This window comes from Ictidomys tridecemlineatus, unplaced genomic scaffold (assembly GCF_052094955.1).
Source record: "Ictidomys tridecemlineatus isolate mIctTri1 unplaced genomic scaffold, mIctTri1.hap1 Scaffold_48, whole genome shotgun sequence".
NCBI classification, from domain to species: Eukaryota; Metazoa; Chordata; class Mammalia; order Rodentia; family Sciuridae; genus Ictidomys; species Ictidomys tridecemlineatus.
In genome coordinates this window covers 2,169,011-2,178,891 of record NW_027523119.1, presented here as the reverse complement: position 1 = coordinate 2,178,891, position 9,881 = coordinate 2,169,011, and the positions used below count along the sequence as shown (strand labels likewise).

At 40.2% G+C, this 9,881-nt stretch overlaps 1 pseudogene; it reads right to left on the bottom strand.

Annotated features, from left to right (window-relative positions):
- Positions 1–324: 324 nt before the first annotated feature.
- Positions 325–2,702, bottom strand: LOC144373765 (tyrosine-protein phosphatase non-receptor type 12 pseudogene; annotated as a pseudogene).
- Between the last annotated feature and the right edge of the window lie 7,179 nt (positions 2,703–9,881).

Here is a 9,881-nt window from a genome sequence, read left to right as displayed (position 1 = left end):
CTGCAACTTTATCAAATTATATACCTACTTTCCCTATACATATACAAAATAATGCATACATGATAAAACAGCAAAAGAGTAGTCCTTAAACTCAATTTATCATAAAAGTATTACTATATTAACATATCTACAAGCAGCATGTAACAGTGTTAAGAGAAATTAATTCAATAATACTTGAAGTTACAAAATAAACCATATTTAATACTTTTTCCTAAGGCAGGTAGATGGTCCCAGCAAAGTAATATCATGGTAACAATCTACACTGCTGTTAGTCCCACATTTTAAAGATGGAATATTATAAATCTGGCTTTCAGTGGCACTTGGATTTTCCAGTAAATTTAAAGTGTCTTTTAGCTCCTTGAATCATGTTCATTCTGAAGGTGGATCTCTTGGTCCTTTGGGTTTTCCACAGCGATTACCAAAACCAATATCTGTGGCTTCTGTTGGACTCTCTGCTATTTGATCTTTCTTCTCACTGGAAGTAGATGGACATTCTGTACAAGTCTCTGTGTGAATATCTCCTGCTGGATGATCACATTTTCCATTTCCAGAGGTTTTCAAGCCTTTAGATTCTATTTGTTCAGACCATTCCTGACTTTGGAGTTCATTCCATTCTGATCTTATAGGTATATTATGTTCACTTGCCAATACAAAAGATTCAGGAGTTCTTTCAGATAGGGGCGGTGGTGAATCTTCACTAACATCACCATCTTTTTCAGCACCCAAAAGTATTGTTTCTGCCATATCATGTCTAGCAATGGACATTGGCAATACTTTCCTAGTAGAAATGCTTTCAGTACTAGTGGCAGCAGAAACCGTGGCACTTGCTGTTGAAATATTAGTTTTATTCTTGGTCACAGCACCATCAGAGTTCCTTTCATCTGAATCCAAGTCCTCAGAGTGAAGAGGATTAGTAAAGCTAAGGGGTGCTCTGAATAGAGGTGAACTATTTTGATGATCCACAAAAGTTTCAACTTGTGCTGTAGGAATTGGTGTTAAACTCAGTTTTCATAGTTTGACAGTGAATATCTGAGGATTTGCCTTCAGATGAATCAGGTGTGGCATTTTCAGGTCCATGAAATGACCACATTACATGCCCATTTTTATCAAGAGGCAAGCAATCTGGCCTTGGAAATGTGTCTGAATTCTTCTGTGATTCTTCTGGTGCAGTAATAGGAGCTTTATTTGACTGTGCTGCACTACAGTCCACACAAGAATTCTGGGATATGTCATCAACTTTTAGATCCCCTGAATTTACTTCCTGTGGCTTAGACATTTTATCAATTATACAAGATGAAGTAGATTTAATTTTAATTGCATGTCCCCTATTCAAGAGTGCGTTCCCATCGAAACTTTTTGGTCCCTCTTGGAGAGGGACTTTCTTAATCTCAAAAATTAAATTTCACTCCAATTTTTTATCTATTTGTTCAATAGTTGATTCATTTTTCCCTGGAGGATCTGTTGATTTATTATAGTTTCTGTTGAGGTCTGTTGAATGCTGTTCTGAAGAAACCACGTGCAATACTGGCTTTGGGTGGTATCTGTCATTGTCCTGCCACACAGTAGTGACTGTTGGAAAAGCTGAAGGGGGAGAAGGTGTCAAGATGGGCGGCACTGGATGAGGTTCTGGTGGTTGCAATATTTCTTCCTTAGCATCCCCTTCTACAAGGCAACTTCGAGTCCTTGGTGGTTTTGGAGAAGGAGAATCTTGTTTTTCTGTATCTATGGAGCTGACCAAACTTTCAGTGCTAATTTCATTCCCTTCATCAGAAATTTTCTGGGTTCCATGAATTTCATACAACTGTAGCTGTTTTTCAAACAGTTGGGCGATAGCTCTATGAACAAGCTCATATTGCTCCTTTGTTTGCACTGCAGAGTGCCTTTGAGTTCTCATTTCTTGTATTAAATTAAATACATTAAATTCTTCTGGTATTTTCCCAGCTTTTAGTAAATTCCACGTATAATCTATGGCACAAATGGCACCTGTTCTTCCACAGCCTGCACTGCAATGAATACATATAGGAACATCTTCAGGTTCTTGGTGTTTCCTCATTAAGCTTATCATATCCAGAATAGAATCAAATGATGAAGGAACATCATGGTCTGGCCAGTTCACATAATGAATTTTGAAATTCAAGTAACAGTGTCCTAATGAAGTAGTCTGTCCTTGCTTGTTCATCTTCACAAGAAATTTTGAATGCTGCAAATGTTATAGGGTCTTCACCACACAAAGGCCAGTAGTGCTCACATTTTTTCCTTCCCATCTCAAATTCTCGACAGGCCATTACAATGATTACAACGTTGTACTCCCATATCATCCTCCAAAAATCGATTACTGTATTTGCTAAAGGTCCTTGGGTCGCCACATATGCTTTTGGCCCATAGACACCCTTAATAAAATTTGCATTGATATAGTCTGAATCTTGAGAAGGAGTCTTTAAGGTCAACTTAACTCGGCTGTGATCAAATGGCAGTATGTCCTTATATCTGTTCTTTTTAACATTTTCTTCTTTTTCTCCAGTGGCTGTGGGATAAATCTTTTCTGTTCTATATTTGGTAGATAATCTTCTTAATCGCATGAAGTCCCGGGCGAAGTTGTCCTCCCCATTGTGGTTCGGACTCTTCATGGCCTGGACCCTCTGGATGAATTTCCTCAGGATTTCCACTTGCTCCATCCTCCCGCGTCCCCCAGGCTGCGGTCGCTGCCCGTCCCTCCCTCCCGACCCCGCCAACCCTGCCGCTCCCTCCTCCTCCCCACCGCCCAGGCGGTGGCTGTGGTGGCACCTGCCCGGGTCCCGACACCACAACTTCCAGGAGCAGCCAGTCTTCTCCCACAGTACGAGGCCAGCCGCTGTGGCTAGCGCCAACCCCAACCCCCAGCTTGCTCCATCCTCCTTCCCCGCCCTCCTCCTCCTCCGCCCGAGATGCCGCTGCCGTCTCAGGAACTCTGCTCTCCGCTCGCCCTGCCCCCTTCCCCGGTTCTTCCCCCCCCTACCCCCCACTCGCAGCCGCAGCCGCAGCCGCAGCCGCCGCCTCTCCCCACAGGCGCGCCCCCGCCGCCACCCCAAAAATCTCACTTTCAAGTCTACTCAGTTGTTTTTATTTTTTCCCAATATTGGAATTCAAACCGAGGCCATGGTTATATGCTAGGCAAGCACTACTGTGAATTGTCTCCAGCCCAATTTATACTTTTGGTAGGGAGGGTGATGTGGATTGAACTCAGGGGATTTCAACCACTGAGTCACATCCACAGTACAATGTGCTATTTTATTTAGAGATTCACTGAGTGGTTTAGCACATCACTTTTGCTGGGGCTGGCTTTGAACTCATGATCCTCATGCTTCAGCCTTCAGAGCTGCTGGGATTGCAGGTGTGTGTAATTACCCCCAGACCCAGTGTCCCTTTATGGGTTATAATAGTAGTGTAACTCAAAGCCAAGGGAGCTAAAAATACTCAAGTTATGCTGTGGTTTCTGCATCATTTCATAGCTTTATGACAGTATAAATACACTTAGGGCAGTATACATACATACATACACACACACACACACACACACACACAGATGTATGTCTCCCTTTTTAACATTTAATTACATGATTTAGCTCCATCAGATTAAACACTTACTTTAATGTTGTATTCACTTTGTTAATGAAACCCTACTTCAATGATGATAATCCATGGCTACTTTCTTTGTTGCTTGTATTTGGTGGACTTCATTCTGATGTTGTGAACCTAGAATGTCTAACTTATGTTGTTTTATTTCTCATGTAGGTCATCCTTTGGCTCCCAGTGGTACTGTATATAATTTTTCAGATTCTGTTCACAGTAAAATTTCTTCATGATCCAGTATTCTCAGCAATTCTTTGTTTGACTCTGTGCCAGTCTTGCTCTAGAGGCAACCTGTCAGCATTGTGGAAACAAACTTCGGTGTGGCAGGACAGAATGGTGGACCATGACTAAACCCCATCTACCCCTGAGGGTAGATGGCTTTCCTTAGCATTCTTTCACATACCTTCTTCCAAGTCCCTGTTAAGAAGGAGTTCCCCATGTGGACTATTAAGTATGGGTGACAGTATGCTATAGACCTCTTCTTTGATGTAAGCCGCTTTTCTTAAGGATATTTGTATTTACATTTGATAAAGAATAGTTTAGATATTCGAGTTTTATGACATCTGCTGTCTTACCTGCAAATAACAAGAGTGATTTAAATGGAAAAGAGTTCCTTTTTTCCCTGCAAATTGTTTTGCTTCAAGTTGTGATAACAATTTAAGGTTTTCAAAGTGTGCGCTTTTTTATGTGAAAAATAAATGAATGATAAAGCTGATTTTGGAATTGTTTTCAAAACTTCAAATTAGTGACATATGACTACACTACTTCCCTAGAGTCTTGAAACTTTTACAAACACCCCTTCCCAAACACGCCTGAATGTGCACATATTCACACATAAACACTCACAGAATTTTTATCACTCTCAGTAAACACCTTTAATTTCTATTTGGGTAAATCGGAAAGAATTAAATTAAAATATTGATTACAACTCTATTCACACTTGTACTGGAATAGAAATCTCCATTTGGGGTAATCTGAGAGGACTATGGAAAAGTGGAGAGTTAGGAATTTGAAGCAAAATCCTCTCAGAAAACTTATGAATCTCCATTTTTCTCCTAACTGGACCTTTCCCATGCACATTTAAATGTGTCCCAGAAGCTCCCATTAAGACACATCACCATGGATCCCATGTCTCCTCCTCGAATCTTTCCTATCTCATCTTCCTTCCAGAGCTACATATGCTGGCCCTCTCCTTTTATTATCTCTCCCTCCCTTTCAGGTATCTCTGAACTGGCTTCCACCCATCATTCCATCTGTAGTATTAATGTCTCAAGGCCTCTACTCCACTAGGTCCTTTGACTATTTTGGAATTCTTCCTTAATTCATTGAGCTTCATGTACAATGTTGAGTATTTCCTCCTTCTGAAAACATTGTCTTCCACCACTGGATTTTCTCCTGCTACTCTGGCCCCTCCTTCTCAGCCATATCTTCTGGCACAATCTCTAACACTTAGGGCTTTGTTTCTGGAGTTTTTGTCTTGACTTTGCTCCTTTTCACTATATACTCTTTTCCTAGGAAATCACGCCCAAGCCTTGTTATCATCATCATATAAAACTTAAAAATCATATCTCCCCACCAGATACTATAAAGTATCAGTCAAGATATCCAGCTGCCTATTTAGCACCTATCTTAGCTTTTACCCCTTGTCCTTGTCCAACAGTCCCCACCTCAGTGAATGGTACCACAATCCTTCCAGTGGTCCATGCCAAGAAGCTTTGAAATGATTCATGTCATCTCTTACCTGCCACTCTATATTCACTTATAAACCAATCCTGTCCATTTTGCCTACAAAAATTCCAAATAACCTTTATATTTAACTCACCTTTGCTCTCCAAACATGTGATACATTCCCAGATCCACAGTAATCTTTTCAAGGCAAAGATGACCAAGCTTGCTTAAACATTTCTGGCTTACAAGACATGCAAATCTATCCTGTGCCTGCTTCTTCTGTGTTCCATTACTTCCCCCTTTAGCTAGAAAGATCCTGATCTTTACATCCTTGGACTTTCTGTTCCCCTTCCCATAGGGCCTTTAGGTAATTCCTGACCCATAGCATATAAGCTTCATGGGGCAGGGGCTTTATGCTTTTTACTGGTCATTATAATAACTAGCACAAAAAATGATGTGCAGTGTTCCTTGGAAAATTACTATTACAACATGACATAGTACACTGTGTGAAGTTCCTTGTTTCCATTGTAATTTTAATATTTCCTTCAGCAGAAAGATTTCCATATGCATTGTCCATGATAACTTCTAGTGTCTCTGAAGTATTGGTTCCATCCAATTACTCCCTAAATGACTCAATATGCCCTGGCTGAAGAGGGCCACATCTGTATTTGCAGATCTTTGGGATGCTGAGGCAGGCTGATGTCATCCATGTAGCCAGGGAATATATACACATCCTGTCTCAAACATGAAAAGGCTTGGGATGTGATGTAAGTGCTGTTGTTCTTGCCAAGAACACACATGTCCCTGTGTACAACTACCAGGACAACAAAACAATCAAAAAGTTTCAAACAATATAAATATTCACCTGCAATTAAACACAATTTAAAGGTTAATTTTGAAAATAAAATTTTATCCACAAACTCACACACACACACACACACACACACACATGTACACCTCAATAATTTTAATTGTGTATACATCTCTATATGCATTTATACATTCCAGATACAAATCATATGTCAGGTATGACCTTTCTAAATATTTTTCCCATTCAGTTGCTCATCTTTTTTCCACTTAGCAGAGTCTTTTTCCCAAAAAATCTAATTAAATATACCATAGAACAAAAAAATGTAATCAGTAATTTAGAATTGAAAGATATTACATATATATATATATATGATAGATAGATATAGATATAGATATAGATAATATTTCATCAATCAATGAACAAATATACTTTTTTTCTCCACAGCAAGGCTCATTGTCTAAAATAGACTATATCTTACACAACAAAGGAAGTCCTAATAAATACAAAATAACAGATAATACTCTGCATTCTCTCAGATCACAATGGAATGAAATTAGATATCATTGATAAAGTAAAATATCTAACAAATTGAGACTAAATAATACACTATTGATTGGTGAATGGACAGTTGAAGAAATCAAGGGTGAAATACAAAAAAATTCTTAGAGGTAAATGGGAACACTTATACAACATGTAAAATTCTCTAACACTACATCTCAAAGCCCCAGAAAAAGAACAAATCAACACCCAAAGCAGTAAAGACAGGAAATAAATAAAAAATCAGAGCTGAAACCAATGAAATTCAAACAAAAGAAACAAGTGAAATAAATGACAAGACAAAAAGATGTTCTTTGAAAAATAAAATAGATAAACCTCTGACAATGCTAATGAAGGAAGAACGAGAAAAAAGTCAGATTACTAACTAAAACACAAGATGAAGAAGGAAATTCCACTGACACAGTCCCACGTGCCTCTCCTGGTGTTCCAGTGATGAGTCTGCAGTGTCTGGTAAGCTCATGGTCCTGGTTTTCTGGATGAGGTTCTGATGTGCCCAGGAGTCCATGTATCTCTGATTTAATTTAGTGAATGCACAGGGAGTAATTTTTTTTACTAACCTGATTCACTTATGTATCTATTTGTGCCTTATGCTGCTGCTGCACAGCTGGGTCATTGCCTTCTTTCTTATTTCTTTGTGTGTTGTTCTGGGGATTGAACCTCATAGCATGGCATGTTTCCACTGAGCTACCTGTCAGAGTTTTATTTTTTATTTTGAGACGGGAACTCACTAAGTTGCCTAGGCTAGCCTGACACCAGTGATCCTCCTGCCTCAGCTTTCTGTGAGTCTAGGATTACAGACATGCACCATTGTGCCCAGTTGGGTTAATTCTTTCCAGTAAATTTTGTATACCCAGCATCTGGTGGTTATCCACTTGGTCTGACAAGGCATGAGTCATTCTGCCTCATCACTTGGACTCAGAAGTGTGTAGCCCAGGAAAATCTGCTGCTTTATAAAACAGGGTAGCTCAGGTATGGGCAGTGTTCTTCTGCATAGTGTGGAATGGCTTGGAGCCAGCACAGCCTGCTCTCCACAAACCTCCTAACTGCTCTGCACCTCAGAGTGGGTGAAAGCTACCGAGTGGTCACCCGGCTCTACAGAGTGGTAAGAAAGTAGTCCATGGTCCCACTAAGCAAGGGCAATAGGAGTCACTAAAGCTGGGAGGCACAGGAGACTTCTGTGAATGGATAAGGAACCCCACCTGAACCCAGCACTATGCATCTATATGCCTGAACTCCTGGGCTAGGAGGGGTCCACACTGAGTGGGAGGGGCCTGAACACTGAACGTAAGTTCAGCTTTTCTGTTCTCCATTCTCCTCCTCAATTCACTGGTTGGGAGTTTCCTGTTTGAACTTGACCTCTAGAAGCCTCAGGGTAAACATGGCCCCATTTTAATGGTAATAAGTATTTATCATGTTATGATTTTCCCCAACTTTGTGTATTTCTTGTGTTATTTTTCCTTTCTCTTGCATTTTCACTTATTGATCTGCTATTATTATAGCATTCATGACAGTATGCATGCACCTGTGGACATGTGTCAAGCATATTGGAGTCAGCATGCCACAATGCCTGGCCTCAGAACTCAGATTGTGCAGCCTTTGCAAATGGTGCTATCTGTAACCCCTAGGGACCCCTGGGCTGTGAGTCTTGGTGAGCCCATATGTTCAGGGACATTCCAAAAGGGCAGTAGCCCCTGGATCTCAAGAAGACCCACCTGTGTATGGCCTCACCTGTGCTAAGATGGGAAGGACACTTCCCTGAGCTCCTACCCAAAAGCCAGGTCTGTAGAAGGCTGTGGCTCCTGTGGCTCTGATAGTGCTCCTCCAAGGAGTCCTCCCAGTGAAGGTTCATGTGGAAATGCAGAAGCCAGAGTTTGGTTACTGCCTCAAGCACAGTCAATAGCCTTCCCTTTGTTACAGGCTCACTTTCTGCAGTTCAGTTACTTGCAGCCCCCCAAAAGGCTAAATGGGATACTCTAGAAATACATAATTCCTAAGTTTTAAATAACTTTTATTACAGAAAATTATATAGTCATTCTAATTTTCAAAATTGTTGATCTCTGTGTCTACTTTATAAATTAAACTGTACGGTAAATGTGTATGTCTAGGAGAATGCGTAGTAAATACATAAAATATACATAATGAGTCAGGTACTTTCCAGGTTTCAGGGGATCTTGGGATATATCTGGTGCAGATGACAGGGGAGAAATGTAATTAGTTGGTCTATGGTAAGTAGAAAGTATGCATTTCCTGTGCAGCTTTTTCTTAGGTCTGCTAAGAATGTAAAAGCAGCGCTGCCTTCAACCTTCAACAGGGATTGTGTGAGGGGATGTCACACTGGTGCTGGGAGCAGAGGAGCCCTGGCCGATCCAGGCTCACATTTTCTGCATTTCCGTCTCCAGACATCTGCCCACCACCTCCCTCCCCAACACCACCTGAAGAGCTTCTAAAACACACTCAGCACTTTGAATGCTGTGCCTTTCATGCCACTCACCCACACTAACCCTCCAGTTTGCTCTGTGGCAATTCTCTCTTTATTCTTGCTCAGCTTGACTGTGTGTGCCAGGTGTGTCCACATAGCAACATCATGAATGCTACCTCAATGCTGGCACACTTTCACACTTTCAGGAATGCACTTTTAGGAAACAAAGTTCTTTATTAAAGAAATAACTTACAGACTAAGAGAACTCTGTTCATTCTATGCATAGGTTTGTAGCCTGTAATAGTCTTCTTTTGTTTTAAATGTAACTCTGCAAAACTATTAACATCCCAAACAGCATTATGAAGCCATTTTTGTTCCATATCCTGTGCAAATACAACTTACCACAGAGATATAAAACTTTTATAAAGAACACATTTCAGTGAAGAATGGTGTACATTTATATATATGCATATACATGTATATAAATACATAACTTTAAATTAGTTAAAAATGACACCCTTAGTAAAACTAAAGTCAAACTAATCTTAAAACTACAGCAATCTGAGTAGGATTATACCTCCCATGCAATATTTAAAATACATTTAACTTTCCAATACTTTTTATGCAGTATGCCAATAGTGAGAAAATGAAGACTTAAATATAATTCAACATATAAAAATTTCAGGAAGAGCAGAAGGTTCTGTTGTATAGATGTCCAGTCAAGTGTTTCCTGAAGCTGACTTTGACAGACAGCACTGGATAGAGAGTAAGATGCACAATGTGACATCTTACTCTCTATGACGCTTTCTCCTCTTC